Here is a 26,020-nt window from a genome sequence, read left to right as displayed (position 1 = left end):
CTTTATTTCATTTGTTATTCTTAATATCCTATGCAAACACACTCAGCTACTGAATTATTCTTTATATGAAATGAATTCCATGTGACACTTTTTTTTTAACCATATTGTCTGAGAATTTCACTGAAGCAATATCTTCTCACCTTATTTTTTAAAGGAGGAAGAAAGCTGTATGTTCCTTATCTGTCTCCTCTGTACAATTTATGAATATTTAAATCTCTATTATAGCCCGTTTCAGTTATGTTTTGTTTTTGTTTTTGTTTTTGTTTTTGTTTTTTTCCAGATTAAAGCGCTGTTGTCAGTTTAGTCTTTTGATGAAAACTGACCCACCTTCCTGGTCACCTTTCTCTTCCCAAATGCTTCATATAATAAGAAGACATCTAGAAGTCTTATGGAAAATGGAAGGAGTCACTGATACTCTAGAAATTTATTCATCTACCACAGCTAAAGAAAGTCCCTCTATTCTTCATTGGAATGTTCTTAATTTATGAAAGCCAAACATCTGTTGTCACATGCTAAAATGACAGCATTGTTCGTGCTTGGGAGGTATGGTGCTAATCTGAATGTTTTCTCCCTGTGACTGTAGCCTGTTCCTCCCCCTGTTACTTTCCATGATTACAACTGATTTATGCCACTCCAATATTTTATCCTTGGGGACTTCAGTAATTTTTCTCCTCCTAGCAGCTGTGTATCAGGCCTACCTAGGCCATAACAAATGTTTCCAATAGCTGTGATTTCTGGGTTTTTGATTTGTCTCATCCAGCGAGATTCAGCCCTGCAGGTCAGTGAAATATTTTTAGGTGAGTTTTTATTGGCTGGAGTAAAATATTTTATTTTATTATATTTTATTTTGAGGAGGCAAGATGCTTGCTTCACAATATGTATTTTTAGAATTGGGCAGGAAATGGTTTTCTCATCCAGTCCTGAAAAAAATTATATAAAAAAAAAAAAAAAAAGACATTTGAAAAAATAATTCTTTTCTGTAAAGTGGGATGAAACAAAAACTATGTGAGTATTTTAATGGAAAGAAAACAGAATAAAATGCTGAGACTTCCCCAGTTGCTGTGGTAACTGGACTACTCAGAAAGTTTCATAATTTTACAGTGTGTAAGCTTTTCCTCAGTTATAGACCCAAACACATTTTGCAGTGTAGTTGCCATCCCTGACATAGTGAGTTTAAGTTTGTTGACAATGAGCTTGCTTTTATGGTCTCTTAGAAGTTGTTCCTATACCTTAAGTGGTCCACAGAAAGAAAAGCCTCCGAGTTAAGTTCAAATCTTGCTAAGCTGTTTCCCTCAATCTAAGAAAACCACCAGCTCATTTTTCAGTCTCTTCCACTGAAAATATTTACAAGGAGGACAAAATGGTTAGAATGAGGATTTATAAGTGGGTCTCTTACAATGTTGAAGAATGTTCCTGCCATCAACTTCTAAACATCTTTCTAAGGCTTTGATGCAATCACATGACCTAGAAGTAAGATGATATTAGCAAAAATAAAATAAAATAAAATGTTTTTTATCCCATTTTTTATTTTTTTAAACTATATTATTCTCAACAAAATTTTTCTCCAAAGGAAAATAAATAATGATTAAAAAAATAATATAAATAAAAGCCTCAAAAGTTCCTTTGATCTGGAAATGCTCTTACTGAAGGTACAATTTCCAATGAAGTTAAGATGGACCTTCTAATGAAATGAAGGTATGGAATGAGCCATGCAGTCATACCTCACCTGGTACTATTGCTGTGGTATCACCCTGAATATTCTCGAAAAATTAAAAATAAACTTCAGAGTCCAGATCCCTGAAACTAATCTGTATAGAAAACAAAGTCAATACTAAAGGACTACTTAGTATTCTTTAAGGGTAACTGCAACAATTTCATGTCCTGTGATTTCTTCTGGGCACAAATCAAAATTTAACGAGGTGCAAGGCTGAGAAAAAGGAGTAAATTGAGGTGGCATGTACAATACCGGGATATTTTACTGCTGCTTGGAAAATTATTTGGGTAGTGAACCTTCGTGTTATTTCATAAACGTGTCATGGTGGAATAGCATCCTTAGTGCAAGCACTAAGCAATCTGCAAACACATCAAAATGTAATTTTCAAAAAGGAGTCAACCTCCCTTCCAAGGTAAGTGCAAAGAGCCAAGATTTCACTAAGGCCAGCAACAAGGCATGCAGTTGACTACTCTGGCCTGAAGTTCATAGTCCTGTTGGGCTGTTCTATGTCTGTGGAGGAAATAAGATGGGAGTGATCCTAAAAAGAGGCAGGGTAGCCTAGGAAACTAAAACCTGCCCTAAAGGCTTGAAAATCCTTGTTTTCATTCAAGGTTTCCCTTGACTGAGTAACTTCTTTTTTTTTTAACTTCCTTGTCTTTGAAGTCTATGATAACCTTTTCCTTATAAAGTACTTTATCCCATTCTCATTAAAAATAGTGATTAAAAAATTAAAACCAGCTTGAACTCAATTTCATTAGATTGACAGTTTAAACTCTCTAAGAGTTATTCAAACCATGGGAGATTATGTTCTTGTTTCATTCTTCCTGAATCCTTGGAATGACATCATCACTAGCTTTCAGATTTCTACTTTCCTGAATATAGATTGGGCATCAAAGGCCCATTGCAATTGGGCAGCTTTAGGCGAGGTGTAAATACACACACACGCACACACACACACACACACTCACACAAAATTGTAAATCTGTCATCTACAAGTATGTACATGTATAAAGAAAGAAAGAACTCTGCTTCATGCAAGATCAACTGCTTTGATATCTGGAGATCTAGATTCAAGTATTTTCTGTGCATTTCATCTTATGTATCTCACTAACTTGTGGACATTGGTGAGCTCAGTTTCTCTCAATTGTTTAGGTCAATGGATCTGTGCATCCCAAGTGCAGTTGAGTAAGAGTCAACATACACAGTATGAAGTCAACACATAATCGGAAGACACACACATGTACGTTGTTGCACAAGTGCATTTATGTTGAAACAAACCCATCTATTAGCCTTGAACGTTCTTTTGAATGACATTGGCTTTGAATGTTGCTGGTAGGAACTATTTTGTTCTTTATCTTCTGAAGTTCAAGGAGTCAGAATTTTGGCTGAACACCACAAAGAATTGCTCAATAAAATTCCCTGCAGAAGACCCCAAAGAGTGAATATATCCCAATGGAGTTCGATGGATCACTACCAGCATACAGCTTTGTGCTCCAGTTTTATATGTTGTCGTTGCCATTACATTCCCCAAATTCACCCTTTGACGTGAGTCTACAGCCCAGTTCCACCGATCTCTTGGGACTGTTGAATGACTTAGTTAAATTTTGCAAGAACACCAAAAGAACAGTTTGAAGCAGATGCGTCCTTTCCTTTTGTCATAAACGAAATACAAGTAGTTCTGGTGCTTTTTGGGCAGTGAACATGCTTGTCTTTACAGTCATTTACATTTCAATGAGCTGGTAATTATAGTCCAGGGTGCAGCGATCAGAGAGATGGCCTAGATGTGCTTTCGATCCCTTTACAGCTGGAGAATGGTCAGACAAACAAGATATTTCATTTGTGTGAGTAGTGGGGAGATTTTGGCCTGTGATCAGTCTTCATTTGTACCCATAAAGCCTCTAAGGGAAAGGGAGCTATTAAAGAACATTGCTGGCAGCTATGTGTTTGCTAATGAGGGAGTCTTTATGGAGCTCCCTGCTGAGTGAAAGGGAAAAGACTGGGTTTTATTTCTTTGTGTAGCCTGTTTGGCAGCTACAGATGAAATTATGACAAAGAGGCAGAAAGATTAGTGATCGTCAGCAAGTTGGACAATGCAGGCCATAGAGAGCCAGGAATTTGATGGGAGAAGGAGGGAAAGTGTAGGGAAATATAGATTAAGGCTGGGTGTCGTGGGTTGACATGAGCCTCAGTTCTCACCATAAGTTATCAACTATTCCATGTTTCAGTTTTTTAATCTGCTGTGGAAATTTCAGCCTAAAGGCCTAAAAATGATAAGGAAGTTTCAATAGCCAAAAATGAGTGATAATTAGGAAAATACTATGAACAGGATAGAAGCAAATTGCATATAGCTGTATTATTTTATTGTAATCTCTAGTCAATTGGCTGAGGGGAATAAAGTAAACATTTTGGCTGGAGCATTCAGTTTTGATATATTTAAAATGATACTTTTTGCTATTTCAGTTTAAAACATGCTTTTCTATATCATTTTTATTTCAAGGAGGTGAAAGGATATTAAACTGTTGCTCATGCTGGCTTAACACCTATTATCGTGCTGTCCCAAATCAACTTTTTAACCTTTAAATTTTTCTTCCATCATGTCTGCCTAAATCTCTTCTTTATTTCAGCCCATAACAACAACATTCTCTACTAATGTTCTGTCTCATGTTTCAAGCCAAAAAAATAAACTATTATTTATCTATGTCTAATCTGTAAGAACATTTTATAAAGATGGTACAAATGAGTAATAAGGTAGAATTAAGATACGGAAGAAGGAAAAAAGAAAAAAAAAGAATTTCAGGACAAGACCCCTAAAGCTGAGGATGATTATTATTAATCTTCCAAGGGAAGATCTGTATGGGTGGGCAAATAAAACAGACTGTGGGAAACATCATTAATATGGACATAATATGGTGAACAATCTCAGTCCATTAGTTACGTGTGGTTTCTGCAGGTATAATGAAGTAGATTTGGTCACTCTGAGTGTAAGAAGTTTGTTTTTCAGAGATTTATGGCATAGATGCAATGAAAATAAATAATTATATTTTAAAGGAACGATCCAACAATCCTTTATGTTTAACAGATTTATTCATGTATTTGTACTCAAATGTTCTGACTGAATGAGAGCTTCACAGAAAAACATTCCATCTCCTCCATGTTCAGGAATGTCTATCTGTAGCTTCTCTTTCTGTTTTATATCTTCTTCAGCTTTCAAGGAAAAGTTTCCATGCTGAGTACTCAGACTGACAGATGCAAGGATGTCAGAGCAACTCTTCTTTGACCACTGTCATTGTCATTCCGAAATGACAATAGCTTCAAAAAAACTTTCATGCACCAATGCTCTGTGGCAGCAAGCCTCTGCTGCATAAGGGATACTGCTATTGCTAAATTCCACATCAAGGCATTTATGTACCACAAAATCACAATGCTGGGGGGGTCGTGTCTTTCGTAGGCTTTAAATACCTGAAACATATCCACTGTGATAGCACAAAGATGCCAAACTGCCTTATTAAGAGATTTTGTCATGAGCAGACTGCAACGTCAGTTTTGTCAGGAGCAGACTGCAATGTATGCTAATTTATTCTACTGCAAAAGGCTACTAAGCAACTTGTAGAAAACTTGCCTTTGGTGTTTCTAGAAAATTTTGTAGTGGATACTGGCATATTTTCTCTAGCTGAAAATTTGAGGCTCTTTATACATTGCAGTAACAGTTTATTTGGTGCAATTAGAAAGATCAGTGCATCAAAGAAGGTGATGACCTGGCCCCATTAACTCCACTACATGTGGTTTGGGGATTTTTGTTTCAGACTTGATTTAGTTTTGTGTCTAGATTGAACATACCCACAACTCATGTGGTATGAGGCTGTTTTAAGGATTAGTCATTTGTTCAGGTTCTTGCCACAGAATATTTTCAGTTGGAGGACACCTCTAAAAGTTGTCATGCCTAACCCACACAGAAAAGAACCAGTTTAGGTCAGGTTGCTTGATTTGGTCTGGAGAAGTTTTTAATATGTTGATGGATGAAGAGCCCTAATTTATCTTGGCCTCTCTTCCACTATCTGACTAACCGTAAAATGTGTGATATATTTCTCCATATCTAAGGGGAATTTCTCTTCTTTTAGCTGCTGTCTGTTGCCTTTTCTCCTATCATGTTGCAACCCCAGGAAGACTGTCTACATCTCCTCACTCCTGTTAGGTAGTTGAATAAAGCAAAAAGTTCTCTCCTTGACTTTCTCTTCTTAATACTGAAACCACTGCCCAAAAGTCTTGTTTTCATGAGGGAGCATATGCTGGGTGCTTGCAGTAGGGTTGCTGTTTTAATTTTCTCCCAAATGATTGCAGTTTGCACAGTCTGAGCCATCCCACTAAACAAGCCAATGGATGTGACTCCATCCACACAATGATGTGACTGTGGGGTTTACTACCAAACTGCACTTCTGCTGCAAAATGTAACACCACTGTAGATTCCTCCTATATTTTCTACCCTAATTTTGAATAGAGGATGGTGGTTGAGCACCAGTCTATGAGTGCTCTTATGATCATACTCAGTTTTGCTTCTTCTGAAAGATTATTTCTCTGCTGAAGGCCAGACACTAAAACACCATGAGCCCAACACTGTCTCAGCCCCAGAGATGACCCTGTGGAACTATCTTCCCTTGAGGAAATTGCAATGAATGTACACAGATTTTTACACTTCTGTTTTTAACAAATAGTTGGCTCAAGTTATTAGAGCCTTCTAATCCTGCTTCCCCAGCCGCAGGAAGGTCTCCTTTGATTAAGAAGAAGAGCTGAAGGGCATGTTTTCTGCTTACCTCCAGCACACTCCTGACCACAGATGAGTTGGGTACGTGCAAGAGGCACTAGGATACACCAGGGAGGTTCTCTGTTGGACAAGGAATTGCTTTCCAACACTTCATGTTTTCTGAGCAACACTAAAGTGGGATTCTTCAACTTAATTTCAGACATCTGCATGTCATCAGATGAATGACATGCAAGGAGACCACAACGTGGAAGGAAATATGTTCCTCTCAGTATCACTGCAAATGTTCACAATGTTTTATCAATTCGTAGATGTTAGTGCCAAAAGGGATTATTAGACCATTCAGCTGGACTTATTGTATTACACAAGACTTACAAGTTCACTCAGTTTTCCTCATGATGAGCCACAGACAGATTTTGCAATGCACAACAAAATGCAGCTTTAAGCTCTGGTCCCAAGCACAGCTCTCCCAGTCCCAGATGTGTTCTGATCCTCTCATAAAAGCAAAGCATGGTAGCCAGAAATAAAGGGATTTTGTTTTTATGAAATAAACACTTGGTGTTTGCAAAATAAAGCATTATAACCTAAACCATTTTTTGAAGAGATAAAGGTATATTTTGAGAAAAACTTTTTTTTGAGGGGTTTGCTGGATTACTTTCTTGTTGTTGTTCAAAGCCATAATGTTTATGGATTTCAGTTGCCAAAATGCATTGGCTATAAAGCAAAAATATAAACTGTTGGCTGCCAAAAGCCCAAGATTTAATATACATACATATATATATATATATATATATATATATATATACACATAAATTGCTGAAATTTTGCCTTTTTTTTTTTTTTTTTTTTTTTTTTAATTAGACACAGAAACTTTTTGGGGGTGACAACAGGGAGTACTTTTCAGTACATTCCAACTATTATGTCTATGAATACATCTTTTTGCTTTCTGATACTAGAAGGTGTACCTTCCAAAATCTCTAGTATTGCTAGGAAAGAGTGTTTAATTAATGCAGAAGGATTTAATGAGTTTATAGTAGTCATTCATCTTGTGATAGAGGTAGGAGGAGGAAGGCATGGTGATGTTTTCACACTGAAAGAGAAAAAAATTAACTTGCATCATTCTTCCTTATTTATTTTAAGTATCACCATCTGGCTTGTAAATCTTCATTGGCTGTCAGGGAATGTAGCCTTCCTTTCTAAAGTTATGCTTTTCTGGAGATTTAAAAGCAGGAGGAGGAGAAATATAGCTAAGAATGTAATCTGAATCCAAATACAGATGTCTATTGAATCTAAATACACTCTTGGCTCTCCAGAGACATTGTTTGGAGGTTTCAGCAGACCTTTTGCTCTAACAAAACGTGTGAATCTGTCATGCTGAGGTCCTGGATCAACATTAGGATTAGCATAACAGTGGTGGCCTAGATGCAGCCTGACTTCAATAGGTGACTTTGAGTAGTGTGAAGCAAGAGACCAAGCACACATTCCTTGTAAATGACTTCCAGCACAAATCTGATTCATTCATAAGTTAGCAGACATCTTTTCCACTGGCCTGGGATCAGAAAATTAAGTTTTTTATTCAGTCTTCCTGTTTCTTATTTGATCTCCATTCTTAAAGACTGTCGCCTTGAAGTTTTGTTGGCAAAAGATGTGATGAAATGAAAGATGGAGGACAGCACTGCCTGGTTTGGGACGAGCAGCAATGACAGACAAGGGAAGTGGAGGCAGAGGAAGAAGGTGAAGGAAGAAGGATTCAAGGAATCTCTTTTCTGAATGTATTTTAAATGTAAAACTTGCCTTTGCTTATAGCAGGAGAAACCTTACAGTTTGTACACTTCATTGTGGTTCCAGTTCCATGGATATGAGAGATTTTCATTTTTTAACCTCCCTCAAAACAAACAAACGAACAAACAAGTAAACAAAAAAAAAAATCCCCACAAACCAATCTTCATAACATCAAGATATCTCTAGAGATGTGGCTGTTAGGCAGTGATCACGGAAGCATAAGAAATAGTCAGGCACAACTTCATAAAAGCACCAGGTACCTAATCCCAGTTCAACAGCTGACACAGTGAGTGGGCAGCCAGGGACACTTAGAAGAAGACTTAGAAGTTTAGACACACAATAGAAATTGTTTCCCATTAAAATGTAAGAAAAATGGTCATGTTAGCTTCCGAAGAAGCTGTTCATGTTTCCTCCCTCCCACACACCCTGTGTTTTCTGCTATTTGCTGTTTTTTTTCTCTTCATTCTCTCCACTCACAAGAAGATACTTGTACTGAATTGAGTTCTAATTTGAAAATCGGGTTGAAAACTGGGAAAGAGTTTTAAAAGGATTTTACTTGGCTGTTTTATCTTAAGCAGGTGCAGAGCCCCTGCTCTATCATATGATGGAAATGCAACCCTCCTTTCACGTTTGCTTTGCCATTATTCAGTCTTTGCTTATGGAAATGGTGATGTATGCATGTGTGTTTTTTTTCTGGATATGGATGTGAAGACTGGAAAATTATGGGTGGAAGGGTGGAGGGACTGCTGCTCTAGCTGCTAAGATCACCTTGACCTATAATATTAATAAAACTCTCTGTCTCCTTTGCAACAAGTGAGTGGGGAGAAAAAAAAAAAGTAAAAAGTAAAGCTACTGTTTTAAGTTAGTTGTGTTTTTAATTGACTTTGCATGAGCATAAACAGATAGATTAAGTTCAGATACACGTGGACTCAATCTTTGCTTTGTTAAAATAGAATAACAAGATTAAAGTGATTACAGTAGATATAAAATATCTGGTCTGTACCAAAGCATGTGAGGCAATGTCTCATGAAATTGTTCTTGCCACATAAATTAAAATCAGCCTCTCTGTGAGCAGCTGCATAGGCCGATCATTAACTGAAATGCTGAAAACAAAGAACAGAGGGTAATGAATCATGCATAATATTACATGGCATTGCGGGAAAGCAGTTTAGTGGAATAGCCACATGGATCAGTGTTAGTTAACATCCCCATTCATGATCTGGCAGAGGAATGCACACAAGCATGAATGAAATTCGCAGATCTTACTCAAGTGGGGAGTGCCAAGTCTATCTGTGAGGACAGAGGATTAGTGGCCCAGGGCCAAAAGAGGTAAGGCAACAGCGATCCAAAATGATAATTAGTGAAAAGGGGAGCTGGGAATTGCCCATGCCAAAAGAGATGTAAGGGAGAGCAAATTAAATGAAGCTGCACAACGCGAAAATGTAAACATACAGGGGAAAAAAAAAGAAGCAACAGCACCTCTCTGGACCCATTTCTATATAAAAAGTGAAGAGAAGTCTCAGAGTTTAAATAAATAAGGGAGACGATGATGTGTCTATTCAGTTCTTAAGCAACTGTGAATGAAAGCCTTTGCTATTCCAAAGGCTCAGTAAAACAGTGAGGAGTGTTTTCATAAATATATAAAAAGGAAAGACAGCATAAGATTCATATTTGGGTAATTTAAAAAAAAAAAAAAAAGTGCTGCCTGATGAGAAGAGTCTGAAAGTCTGTTGATAGCCATTGCTTAGAGTAAGCATGGGTCTGAATGCCACAGGTAAAAGGTCTGTGAGTGCCTGTGGATGCTCCTGCTCCATGACATACAGGTGCTGGATGTACTGCTCCTGGGAAGCTGCCAACAGACTGGGAGGAAGGTAAGAAAGAGAAATCAGTATGCTGGGAAGTTTAATGGAGAATGATCCTTTTGCAACGGAGAAGAACTGCAATTTCCATGAAATCTCCTTGGATTTGATGATGGTTCTTAGCTGGAAGAACTCAGTAGCTGACAGGCAAATATTATTATTATTAGTAATAGTAATAATAATAGTAGTAGCAATAATAATAGTAGTAGTAGTAATAATAATAATAATAATAATAGTAATAATAATAATAAATATAATTAGACCATTTTTTCTCAATCAAAGGAGCACTTTCTACCCTCCAATTTCCTAGCAACACACCATGCATTAGTATCTTGTAGAGATACACCCCAAATGGTTCACTGGTAAGCCCATGAATTCTAGTTGGCAAGCAATGACTTTGCCAGATACACAGTGGGTAACAGGAGTAGACCAGGGAGAAGGGAAAAGGGTGGAAAGAAAAGACTGAAGCCATTGGTGAGAGGAAGTGAGGCATTGCTCATTTTGTTATTTTCTTAGACTCACTTTTAAAAGCAATGTTCTCATTAATGAGTTTAGATAAACACAATAAAAAGGCAATCTTGCTAGAAAACTCTTAAGGTTGTTTTTCAATACTGTAATGCGGGAAAATTAAAAAGAAAACATATTTATCCCTTGGTATGGCACAACCTGTGGAGACCAGTTCTTCGTACTTTGATCCTTTGCCTCTGAGAAAGAAAATAAATAAATAATTAATACAGAAGCATATTAACAATACAAGGTGACAGACAAAAGCAGAATACTTCCTGCCTATGATGGGTCTGCAAAAGAGAAACCATACTGAGATGTGTGTCATAAATCTGGCTTTAAAATTCAAGACTTGCAGTGCTTTAGGTATGGTCAAAACCTGGCCTGGCTTGTATAGAGATTTTCATTAGGGGAAAAAGAATTTTAAAATATCATTTCTAAGAGAATGAGTGATTTAGGGGCACTCGATGTTTGGCACCCATTCTTAAACACTTTTTAGAAATGCAGAGCTTCGTCTTTTTTAAAATCAGATTTCTTTTTACTGTAATTCCAGCAGAGCTAAAGCAGATATACTCTCAAATCATTTCTATTAAAGCCAATTTTCCCTGGTGAGAAATCATGGATGTGGGTCTCTATTCATAAGATATAGCTCAGTTTTAAGACTCTCTCTACTGTAACTTCATCTGGGTTGGAGAGGCATTGCACCTGATTTTTATGGCATTAGGAAAAAGATGTACATTCTGAAAATGGCTCCTAGACAGGTAACAACAATCTTTTCCCTCGATGCTTGGATAGAGTTCCCCCTGTGATAAATGTGTAAACAGCCACTTGGTCTCACTTCATCCCCTGCCTCCATCTCAGCTCTCTGACTGCCTCTCTCCTTTTTAGCACTTCAGGTCAGTCTTTCTCCTGCAGCCTCGCAGTTCTTATCAAATTCACAGACAATATAGGTTGAATTAAAATTATGACAGAGCTCCCCGATCCCTGTCACTTCACCTCTTCTTGCAGAGCAGCATTCCAAGTGAGTCAAAATGGCTCAGAGATCTGGTTCTGAAAATAGGCACATCTGCAATGCTATCAACGCTCTTGCTTGGCTGAAATTTTCCAATATTACTGTGTTTCAATGCAAATTTGTTGTTGTTGTTGTTTTGTTTTATTTTGTAGAAAACAAACTTATTCGTGTGTGTGTGTATTTCTGTGTGCACAAATTTTGGCATTCAGTATCTTGCCAAGAATTTCTATAGGGACATAGATAGAAACAGGCATAGATCTATCAATTCTGGTTGTTGGTGGTGTCTTGGTATTGTTGTCGACACTTGTGGGGAAATAAAGCAATTTTTTGCACATACTATATTCCAAATTTCTTTCCAGTCAATAACAGCTGCCTCAGCCATACTAAGCCTTGCTTAATGTGGCCACTCTATTTTCTTGGCAGACTGTCACACAGAGTATACCTCAGATCCCAAGTCTTCTGCTCCAAGTTCTCTCATTATGAAAATTACAGGGTACATCTTGGCCTTGTTTGTCCAATCTGAATGGCTGCTATTCCCTCCCTCAAACACCCAGTTATGAAGGTCCCCTCTAAGGCATACACACTCACACGCTCACACACACATATTACTCAACAAGACTCTATTTTAAATGCTAATAAATGTCTACGGCTGATTTTGTTTGCTTTTCTGGTTAACCATCTTTACTACTCCACCTCCATCATCTCTTTTTCCAGGAAGAATGTTCCATGTTCACCCCACAATTAAATTCCAGACAGCCTGTGAATTCAGCACCGAGGGAGTTCTTGGGAGATTTCATCTATTATGAAAGATAGATGAAAAAATAACAACCCTTGGTTGCTTCCAAGGTGTACAAACTATATTTGACCACCCAAACACAAGGCAATGTTCCTTCCAGTTATAGAAAAAATAAAAATAAAAATAAAAAGCCCAGCTCAGACACTATGGGAGACTCTTTTTTTGGAAATGCAACAGGGTTTAGTGCAAACCAAAACCAAAAAAGTTCAACCCAAACTATGAATGCAAGAAAGGGGGTATATGTGGTTTGCTCCTTTTAATAAGCTCCCACCTGATCCCAAGAGGGTTATTTATATTTTAACTACATATGGGACATAGGATCTTTATCACAGAACAGCAATTTAAAAATTACAACATCTACTTCAAGGAAATTAAAATTGGATTTGGCTGAAGTATAATCACACTACTGTCTTTTCTCAAGGTCTTCTTTATTCTCTGCTGGACTCACCTCCACAGCCCACTACCAACCCAAAGTATCATTTTGAAATTCCAGATATAGGACAGCAAAGCTGTCGCTGCTGTCAACCTAAATGTTCTTCCATTTAGAGATGCTCTAGGAAGAATTAACTGAAAGTATGTAAAAAAAAAAATTGTCAGGAGAAAAAAAAAAAAATAGGAGAATTCTGCCAAGGGAAGAAGAAGCCACAGTAGAATAGAGAATTATGAGGAAAGGAGGCAGAAGGAGGTAATAGCAGCTGCATTTAGGACAAACGGCTTTAACTGCCTGAGCAGATTCCCCACTTTGACTCAGCATAGACACAGTCCTGGCCTTGTAGCTCCTAACCACAGCACCTTTGGCCCACGACACTACATGATTTAAAACAAGGGACAGCTAGTGCCTCTGTAATGTTCCAGCTTGCTGACAGGCTGGCATGCTTTGGTCTTGAATTATTTCATTATCTAGTCCAACAATCCTGCTTATAGAAGGGTCACCTACAGCAGGTTGCCCAGAGCCATGTCCAGATGAGTTTTGAATTTCTCCACAGATGGAGACTCCATAAACTCTCTGGGCAACCTGTTCCAGTGTTTGACTACCTCACAATAAAAATGTTTTGTTTTGTTTTGTTTTGTTTTTTCTTCTGTAGAAGTAGAATTTTCTCTATTTCAGTTTTTGTTCACATGGCCTCTTGCTTTGTCACTAGGCACCACTAAGAAGAGTCCATCTCAGTCTTCTTCACTACCAGTGGTTGCGTATTTCTATATAAAGGTAAGCTCCCCCTGAGCCTTCTCTTCTCCCAGCTGAACAATCCCAGATTTTTAAGCTTTACCTCATAGGACAGTTGCTCTTAAGTCCCTTAAAGGTATCTTGTGGCCCTTCACTGGGCTTGCCCCAGTGTGGTGAGGAGCCCAACACTGGACCATCTGATGAGGTGTCTCTGGCAGTGCTCTTCCTAATGAGGCCCAGGATGTTGTCTGCCTCTGCCACAAGGACACGTTCCTTGTTCATTGTCAACTAGGTGTCCACCAGGACGTCCAAGTACTTTCCTGCCAAGTTGTTTTCCAGACAGTTGGCCGTCAACCTGTATTGATGCAACGAATTGAATGAGCTGGAACTCTCAGACGTACTCAGCACGTCCTGTAACACAAACCAGCCAAACTTACATGCAGACCCAGCAAAACCCTTGAACTCCGCTTCAAGGCAACACAGATAAACATGGTGATAGCCTTTCCTCTCTCCAGTGTAGGATAAACGGGAAAATTAGTGTTTGCTCCATTTATTGAAGATGTTCTCATGGACATCATGCAAGACAGTAGAGCCCAATAGGAATAAAAGCTGTGGAAGAACTAAAGTAACGTACAGATTTTTATCATTTGCCCCTATATGATCCCAGAAGAAAGCTACATATTTTTGAGTTCCAAGTAAATATTACCATACACGCAGAATTTTTGGATATCCTAAACTCTAGACTTACAGGTGTTTGAACTGCAGTTAGATGGGCTGTTAGTACGCCAGTTATTCACTACTGACTATAAAAGGTATGAGAAAAAATGATCTTAGATTAGACAACTTAATAAATTCAAAAGAAGCTTCAAATGCTGAAAATGGAATCACTGTCTCAAGGTCTTTAGGGTGCTCTTTTGAAAATTTCTCAAGCCATCAGATTGGCGTAGGTCACCCTGAAGAGAAAAGTATTTTTGCAAAACTAATATAGGCTAGCAAAATCCCAATCCATTAAATATGCCCTTCAAAAAAAAATTTGATATCTATTCTTTTTTTCTTTGACATAGATAGAAAAGACTATTATTTGGAAGATGAAAATACTCAGGGGTAAAAATGTGGCGATATTTTTCAAAGAGATAGATAGATAATTACATGATAGAGGATGAAAAGAAAGACTGTAACTATTGTTCTAGTCTGACTGAATATCTTACAAGAAGGGTATTGAAGATGGTCATCAGTTCCATGCCATCATCTGATCAGAACCAGGAAATAATCATCAGAGAGAAGATGAATAAAAAACTGGCTCTTACAAGCAGAGAAATTTTAGCTCCACTTCATTTAAAACTTCAAAAGAGGACATTACAAGATTAGGCTAAAAACTTGGAAGGAGTTCAGCTTGCGCCGTATGTTATCCAAATGTATTCAACCCTCCTTGACCCTGAGTGTGCAAGGCAGCTGGAAGGCAAGCAGTCACTGCATGGAAGGAATGAAGATCTGGTGGTTAAACCATTAGAGAAGGCCCCAGGAGAACTGCTCTTATTCTTCAGTATGTCCACAGACTCCCCACATGAATGTAGGCAGGCAGTTTAGTCTCTGTGGGCCTCCCCTCACTTCTGTGATGAAAACATACCAATGGTCCACATAGCTCAAAGCCAAAATGATCTGACACGAGTGGCCACAGAGTCCAGTTCTGCAGAACACAAAGGCTAACTCATTTATTAAACCCAGCCTCCTTCTTGCCTTGCCTATTAAGAGCAAAGCCTTCTCCATGGCAAGGCTTTCTCTTACAGCTTACATTTAAAAGCCCAGAGTCATCCATCTGGCTGTGGGCTCTACACTGAGAAGACTAAAAAAGGACCTCACACATAGCCAAGACTCTTTCCAGTTATTGCAGAAAGGCAGCCAAGGAGTATGTGAGATCTCAGATAGGCTGAAATATCTTCATGGGTTACCTGTTTGCATGAACCAGCTCTTTCTGTTTGTAAGGTCTTTCTTGGACCTGTATGCTGCAGGAGGTTTCTGAATGGCCCTATGGAAATACAATGAATAAATATCGACTATTATGGGAGCTTTTAATGTTTTATCTTCAGCAAAAGTAGGTGGAAAAGGACACCTTCCTTTGGCTTGTCTTTCACCTCCTATGTCTAAAGTCTCACAAACACTGGAGAAAACACCTGACAAGGATGTGGCTTTTCACAGCAGTGGCTGTTTTACCTGCTGCTAGCTCTGAGAACTGCCCCATCTCAGTGTAAAGAGGCAGACTTAGCAAACAGGACTTAGAGTAGTTTTGCAGTTGGCACAGAGTGGACACAAAGTAGAATGTGCACCCCGTAGGGACAAAAAGATCCTGCATCTGCACTGATGTCCTCCATCGTATTTGTTTTCTGCAAATGATCCACTGGAGTTATACCTTTACTTAGTACTTCTGATGTTCCACTGTTAATTCCCTTAATTTCTTCTGCCAAAATAAGTTTCAAAAGGCCCCTCAAGTGATCTGATGTGGCTCTCCTTCTTTCATACAACTGGTATCCTGGACACAACATACCTGTCACACAGAGCCTAGCATTACAGGGATGAAAATGCTTGTGAGGTCTGAGAGAGAGCAGTGGCATTGCTTGTCATGCAGACATGGCTACAGAGCAAGAAAGAAAGCATCGAATAGGTAGAAGTTTCTGGTGATGAATCTGGAGAGAAAAAGGTAAGAATTGTAAAGCAGCACTGCTGGGGCAGGTTCAGGGAAACCTTTCTTTTCATTGGCGTGCAGGAGGTGACAGACTGGGACAGGGAAGAGTTGAGTCACTCGGAGTGCGGGAAGCTGTTGTTGGCTGGATGAAAGAAAATAGAGGAAACAGGAGGTGCACAGAGTGCTTCGGAGCATAGATGTATGGTCACCATGGCAATCAGCCCTCCCCTTTTATTAAACTTTACCCTGCATATAAATAGTCCCAATATAGATAAGGTTTCGTGATGCATTCAATATAAAAAATCCATTTCAATTTTTTTTAATAATAATGCTGACACTGAATTGTCTGGGCAGAAAGGGGTTTAGACTCTTTTATTTAAATAGAAAAAGTGAACATGATCCAGCAGTTTCCACAAATAAGGTAAGGGAAAATATTTTGCTTTGCCCAAGTTAAAGAAAAAAAAAAAAAAGAAGGAAAAATTGGAATTTGGAGTTATGTCTCTTTCTAAAATAAAATTCACACATATTTGGCAGAAATATAAGCCTTTGAAAATCATCCTTTGCATGAGAGATTTGCAGCTATCATGTAATTCTTCCATTCCAACTGAGCACACTATATCCTCACCACACAATTCTGTGGTCCAGCATGTGAGGGATCTGTCTTCAGAAGATATGTCTGCATCCATGCGGTGACCCTTTGGGAGACATGGTGGACATCATAGGCTGGATGCTAAACAAATACATCTGACCCTCCCTTCTTTCATTCATCTTCACCTATGCTGCTATGCATTCATCATGGCTGTAGAGGGCATCCCTCCTTTTTGCTCCTTAGAAATCCCATGGGTGCCAAGCATTAGGAGAAACAGGAAGAAAGTCTTGCATTCTCCGTGACAAGGGGAAGGCTGTGGAGGAAGGTGAAATAGTGGGATCAAGACCCAGATGATAATCAAAACCAGACCATATTGAGACAAGAACTTTGATATGGGAAATCACAACAAGGAGTATTCCTCCAAGCAAAAGTACAAAGTAGACAGAATCACAGACTAGTTTAGGCTGGAAGGGACCTCTGGAGGTCTGTAAGCCACCCTGTGGTTCTGTGATGCCATTTGCAGCAGCAGAAAAGAAACCAGCTTATTCTCTACTGGTCTAGCTAGTGACAGCATGCATGTCTCCACTGCAGATCTCTACATTTACAAAGTTCCCATCAAGGTATTTGTGGAAAGCCTTTCAAGTCATGTCTTTTTATTACCTCTACAATTTCTTTTTGTGAGGAGTACTAAACCAGACACAAGCTGATGGACTGCTTCCAGCAAATCCTTCTTGCCTGAGAGAAGGCTGAATAAATTGTCTGGTGCCTGGGACAAGACTCAGACTGCTCAGGTGCCAGGGTCCTTGATGAGTTTCAGTGAGGATTCATTGAACAGAGGGTGAGATTCATCTCCCGAAGCACACCTCTAAAGCAGGGGTGATGCAGGATGCCTCCAAAATGCCTGTTTCTCACCATTGATTGTAAAGTGTGGGATAATGAACTCAGCCGGAGACATCTACATTATCAACAGCTAAAGCTAGCTCAGGTGACAACTGCTTCCAAGAAGACCATGTGCAGTTTGCTTACCACCTGGTCATGCACACATTCACATTTCATTTCTTCCCTGGGGCTGCCTTTTGAATTACCAGAAAGCATAACCTTGACATTGTCCTTTATAAACTCCCAACGTATCAGCTTGAAGCAACACCAGGAGCTTACTGGTGGTGTTTCCTCTGCAGGTTTTTTTTCCTGTGTTAAGCCCAAGACAGGGTCAACCAATTAAAAATGTTAACAAGGGTGAGATTTGCAGTGGCTGTTCAACACAAAAAGGCATAAATGTTGTGCAAGAGGGGACAAGGTTCGAGGACTCATGGGTCAATGCTCCCATTGCCTGAGCTGGTGAACCAGCATGATTTTGCACTTTTCATCACTGTTTTCTGTGTGTCCACATTTCTGGCCAGTCAGTAGGGCAGCTCTGGCAGGAGCAAGGGAACAAGAGAGTCCCTAGCATTGTGCTCTGCCTGCCAGGTGGGCTGTAGTGAATGTAGTTAGCAATTGCCTGAGGCAGTTCAGGCAGAAATCAGCATGTTCACCCTTCCCTTTAAAAGCTCATGGCCTCTACAGCCATGAACTTGCATGGCAATCTTTTTTTTTTTTTTTTTTTTTTTTTTTTTTCCCTGCCTTTTAAACAGTACTAATTTGGTCTAAGCTCTTTTTAATTGCTATATAAAGGCTCCCAGAGCCCTGTGGCATGAAATTATTAGGGATCAGCTGTGACTAATTACATTTTTCGACTTTACAGGACACAGCTCCAGTAAGATTGTTTATTGTTGCTCTCTTTGTTTTTAAAGCCAAGCTGAATTTCAGTTTGGCCTTGGGAGAGGTCAGCTCTCTTGCTTTTCCCACATGAGAAAAGCAAATCCCATACTTTTCAAATAAAAGCTTAGTTTCATTTATATTGTCTTTCCCTAAACTCCTTCCTATAGAGTGATATGGAGACTCTCCAGTAATATGTCTTTTCTTATCAAAGGATTGAGCAGGGCTCCAAAGCCCACAGCCCTTGGCTACCTGAACAAATCCTTCCAGGATGATGTACTCTGTTACAGAGGTTTTGCATGTCTTTTCCCACCTATCCCCAACTGATAACACTATTCTTAACCTGGTAAATGTTGGGAATTGAGCAGGAAAACCACACTGTTGGCTCCCAGTGCTCTTTGTTTTATGTGATCATGGCTCATTGCTCTTTGCTGCAGTGTAAGCTGGTTCTAACACTTTTTGCAAGAGTTATTTTCACCTGTCTTCCATGGTACAGCCATGGTATTACATCTCCATCTGGCAGAGGTATCTGTCTGTCTTGTGAAGACTGTTCATTCATGTTAATTGTCAGTGGGGTACTTGAAGGATGCTAATTAACCAGCCTAGCATCAGCACCTACTACATCACACAGTTTTCCTTATATCCTCCAGAGCATAGGATATTTAGCACATGCAAAACAATCTTTTGGTGTTTGATAACTGTTGATCATAAGAGGTTGAGTACTACATGTGCTAGCAGTCCAGTGGCTCAGAATCTCTGTTTTTGACCACTTTGTGAGTTTATGTGTTGATATTGCACTCTATCTAAATATTTGTCTGGTATCAAGAGTTGGGACTTGACTTGTTCTTCCCCTAAAGGTGACACTGAAGGGGTTAATCAAGCCAGGCAGTTGGAGCAGACATACCACAGACCTGTTCCCTTTAATTACTTTGCAGGGCAAGAGGAGAGAAATATTGCCTCTAGGATCAGAGCGCTTTATGGCAGGGCAAGTGGAATAAACCAGGAAAACAGCATCACTAATTAACTTGCAGTGAGCTGCAGCACAACCCATGACTTTGTGAGGAGGAACCGAAATAGCTACTGAATTGCTCTCATGACCTTGTTATCTGGTGTTTCTGCACCAAGGGAGGACATGGAAGGAAGGAAGGACTTCCAATGTGAGTAAAACAATGGATCAACTATGGCATCTTTTGCTGCATGGACTTTCCAACCACAGAGCTCTCATAAATTTTGTATCCCGACTTACGTACACACAGCTCACGGTTTTACTTACAATGTGGAGTGACCATGCAGAAGGATATCTACGTAAGGGTTAGAAATACATAGCAATTAGCAGTTCAGTAGAAGAAGCACAGAATGATGTATAAATTAATTTGGTTCCCAGAACAGTTGAGAAATTTGGGTAAATCTGCAGAGAGCTCCGAATTATGGGAGTTCCTGTAACCTGAGTTAGTTTGTAGAGAGATGTTATGGGTAAATCCCCACTGCCTACCAGTCTTGTAGGAACACCTGAGTGGAATTCAACCCACCCAATTTCAGATAGTTGCATCTGAGCTATTGCACAGGCTGCATTTGTACCACTGAAGAGAAATAGTCCCTTTCAAATGCCTATAAAATAGGGCATAAGTTGTCCTATTTAATTTTAATTCTTCTGGACGGGGTGAATTGAACTATCCACATATTGAATGAAAGGCAGTTGTCCAGACACAAGCACTTGGTACCCCTTCAAATACAATCCCACACAAGTTTGGCTTCTAGCTGCTGAAAGGTCTTCTGTCACTTTGGCAGTGGAGATTCCTCAATTCCCTTTAATGCCTCAAATGGCATTAAGCAACTGAGTCCTTCCTTCTCTGAGTAATTGTGGGTCACCCCTTGCTATGTAAATTCAGCTATTTTGCTGTGATCAGATCTTGTATAACCATACCTGGGCTAGCTTTTTGTTCTTTTTTATTTTTGTTCTGAGCTAGTCAGAACAAAACCAATTTGAGTGTGTCTCAAACTCAAACCTGATGGTGTTTTACCATTTTGATGTCCAGGCACACCTCCTTTGTTATAGAAAGGAGTAATTTCTCAGTCCTGACTCCAAACAACAAAAACTACATAAAAGGGCTGAGATGGGCATTTTGAGATGGTTTCTACTGAGAAAGAGAACACATGGTGAGAACACATGAGTCTTCATATATATAACAGGCTGTTCAAAGAAGAATGGAATAATCAGTTCTCTAAGATGCTTGGATAATAAAGTAAGATGTCATATTCCTTAAAAAAAATCAGATGTTAAGAAAATCTGTAGTGGAGCGAAAAGTCAGGCACTGGAAATAATTGTTTGCATGTGAGTATGGAATCGCCTTTACCAAGTATCTTTACAGGTAAGTTTGACAAACATCTGTCAAAAAAATGATGTCACTAGAAAGAAGGGGTTAATTATCTCTCTGGAGTTTTCTTCTCTTCTGTGATTTTTTGATTCTGCTCTGGACAAGGGCAGAATCAAAAAATCACAGCAAGTTTAGACCACAGCAAGTCCCACAGTGGGTATTTAGGTGGATAACAAGAATATTCAGCATAATCATATTTAATGCTATTATGAATTCTGGAAGGACTAGGAAGCATCCTGATTCAGGATTTACTTTTCCTGGTCTGGCTTATAACTAGATCTCAGTTTGGGACAGATAATTTTACATATGCTGAAAGGGAATGTTAGAGAATTTAATGTGAGATTTTTAATGAGCAGCAGAAAAAAGTCCAAAGAAAATGCTCTTATTCCTTCTGCTCTGCCCTAGAGAGGAAGAGGGAAGTCAAGGTCAAAAGGTTAATCCAGCTCCAAGGATGAATTCCCCTTATGACAGAAGACTCCTTTCTAGATGGAGCTAATAAAGAAAAGGGAATTAGAGGTAGAAGAATGGAGGAAGTTAAACTTCATGTAGTTAAAGATGATTCTTTCACCTTTGCCAATTTCCTTGCTGCGGGCAACATTTATTTGCTTGACTGACCTCTGCCTTTTCTTGCCTTGATGATCCATGTCTGCCTATCTATGGCTTAGAAAAAGTTGTCTGGCAAATATGAAGCACTTTGCTAAGTTTGGCAATGCTATTAATAGTGTGCAGGAGCTGAACATTAATTGAGAAAGAGATCTAAGTGGCTCAGCTCATAGCTCATTTTGAACACTCCGCATCTCAGCAGTCTTTGACTTCATCACAATTAGCTAGTGCTACCTACACATTTTTTCAGAACGCGTTGGAAAAATAAAAAGACGCTCAAGCAAGCATATGCAGAGCTAATCTACTGTTATTTCAATGAACTAATACAAGCTGGAACAAGGTAATAATTTTGTTAGAGCCACAATTTAAAATGATTCAGTAGACCAATACAGTTCAAACAGTCAAACTAATACAGTAGATAATGAACTCCAATTAGGAGAAAAAGAGTAAAAAAGAGTGCTGTGGGAAGTCATAGAAGATTTTGAAAGGCTATGTAGTTCATTTCTAAGTCCTTAGGCAGAAACAACTCTATAAGCCACCCTTGACTGACATCTACCCTGTACTTAAAGATAGCCACTGTGGGTGACTACTGCTCCAATCAATCAGTTTAATTGTATCACTACCCTTTCCATTACAAAATTTGTCTTAATCATCAAATTAAAACTTTTTTTTTTTTTTTTAAATTTATGTCCAGGATTTCCTGACCTGATCACCATGTACACGGAGAATAGTTTGTTCTCTTCCAATCTGAAGACCATCCCTCAACACTCAAAAGCTGTTTTTGTTTGTTTGTTTGTTTGATTGGTTGGTTGGTTGGTTTTTGTTTCATTTTATTTTATTTTATTTTATTTTATTTTATTTTATTTTATTTTATTTTATTTTATTTTATTTTATTTTATTTTATTTTATTTTATTTTATTTTATTTTATTTTATTTTTATCTCCTCTAGCCTCTTTTTCTTCACCTAAGTAAAACAAAATTATTTCAGCCTTTTCTCTTAAGCCATGTCTTGCACTGGGTCTATTAAAAGAGCAAACAGCTTCTTGTCAGCCAAAAGTTCCAGGCATTGCCATGGACATTATTATTGGAGTGTTGTTGCATACAGTAGCAAAGCAAACACTTCTCTTTCCTCTTCTTCCTAGTGTATGACCAATTTTATAGATATAAGAAGTGATAATGCCACAGTCCCTCCCATAAGACTGTCCTTGTGCTCTATGTTATGGTGAAAATGCATAATAAAAATAAATCTTATCCATGCTCAACCTTCTGGACTACAGTCTGTATTTCAATAACAAAACAAAAAAAATGTTCAAAGTGCAAGCTATGGAGACATTTAGATTTTTGGAAGCAGGAATAGTTGCATAACTACATCAATCAGGACACACACTTCATAGAAATATGCAATAAATCATCCAATATTATTTAGCTTCTCTTATCACACAGTCTTAGCACGAAAACTGTTTCTAGCTTCTCTTTGGATAATGAAACAGTCTGCGTTTTGTACTGACAAATGGTTAGGGAACTCATATAAAGTACTAACTGCACTTTTGCCTTTGGATCAGCGAGTAGATGGGGGGAAAATATTTACATTTTTATCAGAACACAAAACACCCACAATTAAGCAACTAGATTCTTCCGAGAACGTGTTAAATCTGGTCTTGTGTCCACTACAATAAATATTTTTTTCAATTTGAAAATAAATGTCTATTCTCTGTGGGATTTTAAAACTAAATTTCTAGTCTTGGAGAGTTTTCCAGGCTCCTTCGTAAGGCAATGCAGTGACAGTGGCATCTTCAGAAAGCAACTGAGTCTACTGAGTGAAAGGTGTTTAAGAGAGGCAGTGAGGCTCACACTTGGAGACTTGCATGTCTCCAGGGATTTCAGACTCCTTTCCTTGCTTGGACTGTCTGGTTCCTTTTGGCTATAGTAGCGTTCAGCTTTACAGAATAGTTCATCTCAACTCTTTAAACACCTGTACTGGGATGAACTCAGCTGTGTCCTGCATTTCTGTACATCATAACTGTGCTAATCATGCATGGGCTGCCCTCTCAGTGTTAACCTCTTGGAATCAAAAGCCTCTTGGAAAGTGGAAACTCTCCTTTATCGTGGCTTTCATGCTTTAAGATGAGTTATTGTGGTTTTGCAACAGAACAGACTGGTGTGTTCCCTCATCCAAGTTCTGTTTGAGAGATGTCAATCACAGACAACGGTCCAGGGTGCAGAGTAGGAGGCATGAATATCTTCACGTTCTGTACCTAGATTCACCGTGGTTCACCTGTTAAGGCCCATCCTTGTTTTGTTTTGAACTTGCCACCATAGCTTTTATGCTATTCCTAATAATTCTAGTTCTTGTACTGAAAAAAATAAGCAAGCAAGAATATCCTATTGACTTTCTGTGGGCCATTCCTATCTTCTGTCACATCTTTCTGTCACATCTTTTCCAGGATAAAGCGGTCAAGTATGTCTGAGCATTCCTTATTCAAAAGCAGTTGGATCACTTTACTCATTCTTGTCACACATCCTTGCAGACAGTCCTGCCTAGAGCTTTCCTTAGCCCCTGTCAGCAGAAAATCTACCTTATTGATAAGACAAATGTTTAATCCAACAGTAGAGATTGAGAGGGTGCTGAGGGGAGCAGTCTGCCGGAGGACTGATCCAGCTCCTCCCATAGCAGTAATATTTATCCACTCTGGTTTTAATCAGAGGTTGCAGCCTCCACTTGAGAAGAGATTGACTGCGGCTGAGAAGGTGCACTGAGAAATTTCCATTTTGAGCTATCAGCATTTCTGGATGAAAAAAAAATAATAATAAAAAATAAAACAAACAAAACAAATCACCACGGCAGCAACCTGCCTTCTCACCTCGAGTCCTGCAGTCAGACTTTGGGGACAAGGATGAATGCAAACCCTTCTTTAGTCAGCAAGAGCTTCCTGAGCTCTTGCTGGGTTTTGATGAGATCATGCTAAATTTGATCTCTGCTGTGGTTTTGATAATGGGCCATGAAAAGAACAGGAGGGAGGAAAAAAAAAAAAGAAAAAAAGAAAAAAAACACAAAACACCACAACCGGCTGGCTTCCACAAACAAACACTGCCCATGACATTTGTAAATACTCAGAGGTTAAGTGAGGCAGAGAACAAACTTCATAATTTCCTGAGCACTTGTCAGAAGCAGGCTTGGCTCAGAGCAGATGAACAGGATGGGGTTGATGGTCTAACTAGGCTGAGATCCGGCCTCCAGACGCTTTACATAAAGGGGAAAGATGCCCCCTAATGGGTGATCATAGAATAACATAGAATAATCTGATTTACAAAATCTCTTTTTTTTTTTTTTTTTTTTTTTTTTTTTTTTTTCCCTAAAGACTTCTGAATTCGCTGAAGTGTGGGTCCATAGTTCTCATCACTTCTTTTGGGGTCCTTAAAGGAAAAAGGAACCACAAAGTGTGATTGCTTTTCCATTTTGCCGGCCTCAGTTCTCCTTCAGCCCCTTCTGGGAAAACTGGCCAAAGCCATTTTTGAAGGAAAAAGGAAAGGTTGGCCCTGTGGAATAGCAAGCCTCTTGTGTGGTACAAGTCATTGTCCTCTAATACGTACAACAAATAAGTGTGGATGCATATTGGGTCATATGATGGAGAGGAGCACGGTATGAAGATGCAGCGGGTTTCTCATTTCTCAGAGAGTTTTATGGTCATACGGGTTCTCTCCACAGCACACACGGCTGGCCAGCTGAGCCTAAATTATGTGTAATTGACATTGGTGTAACAAGGACATCATTACACATCCAGATGTCAGAAACAGGAGGTGTGAGCCTCTTTATGGATGCTCCAGATTTCAGAGGGCTTTCTGGGCTATAATCATGAATAAGAGATTTTTATACCTTGAATGTTGTACATTGCCAAACAAGGTGAAGGTGATTCATGGTCTTCTGGGTTTTAGTCTCCAAAAGCAATTCTTAAAATCCGTCTGTTAACACAGAAATGTGACAGTATCTGAGTTCTGGCCTTCATTGTATATTGAGCCAAAAATCCACGCTACCTAACAAGGATTCAGACACCTAGTGCGTGCCTTTCTTAATCTTGCATCCAGGTGAAAGATGAATCTTTGTGAAGAAACTATCCCAGAAGCCAGACGAACAAGTTGAAAGCACAGTAAAGCTGGGTGGTGTGAACATGAACTCACTGTCCTTGAAAAATTAAAGCTCCCTCCAGAGCTGAAATGCAAAACTGGCAAAATGCAGCTAATGCTGTCACAGTGTAATAAACCCCTGTTTCTTATGGAAAAAAAAATGATCTGTTTCAGGTCATCACAGTTGAGCAGAAAGTCCTTTCCACACATCCCCTCCCACAACTACAAGGTGATACATATCAGAGTGTTAAAGCCCATCTTTAAGTACGCATGTTATGGTGTGACACCAGTTTCCTGCTCAAACTGGT

At 39.0% G+C, this 26,020-nt stretch overlaps 1 long non-coding RNA gene across 1 annotated transcript in view; it reads left to right on the top strand.

Annotated features, from left to right (window-relative positions):
- Positions 1–9,141: 9,141 nt before the first annotated feature.
- The window catches only part of LOC119716149 (uncharacterized), a 30,421-nt gene continuing 13,542 nt past the window's right edge, over positions 9,142–26,020 (top strand). Inside the window, exons 1-2 of the long non-coding RNA XR_005263915.2 lie at positions 9,142–10,123; positions 13,566–13,630. This is a non-coding gene — a long non-coding RNA (uncharacterized lncRNA). The remainder of the gene's footprint in view (positions 10,124–13,565; positions 13,631–26,020) is intronic.

The sequence above is a fragment of the Anas platyrhynchos genome, chromosome 2 (genome assembly GCF_047663525.1).
Source record: "Anas platyrhynchos isolate ZD024472 breed Pekin duck chromosome 2, IASCAAS_PekinDuck_T2T, whole genome shotgun sequence".
In the NCBI taxonomy this organism is placed as follows: domain Eukaryota; kingdom Metazoa; phylum Chordata; class Aves; order Anseriformes; family Anatidae; genus Anas; species Anas platyrhynchos.
This window is presented reverse-complemented; position numbering and strand designations above follow the sequence as displayed.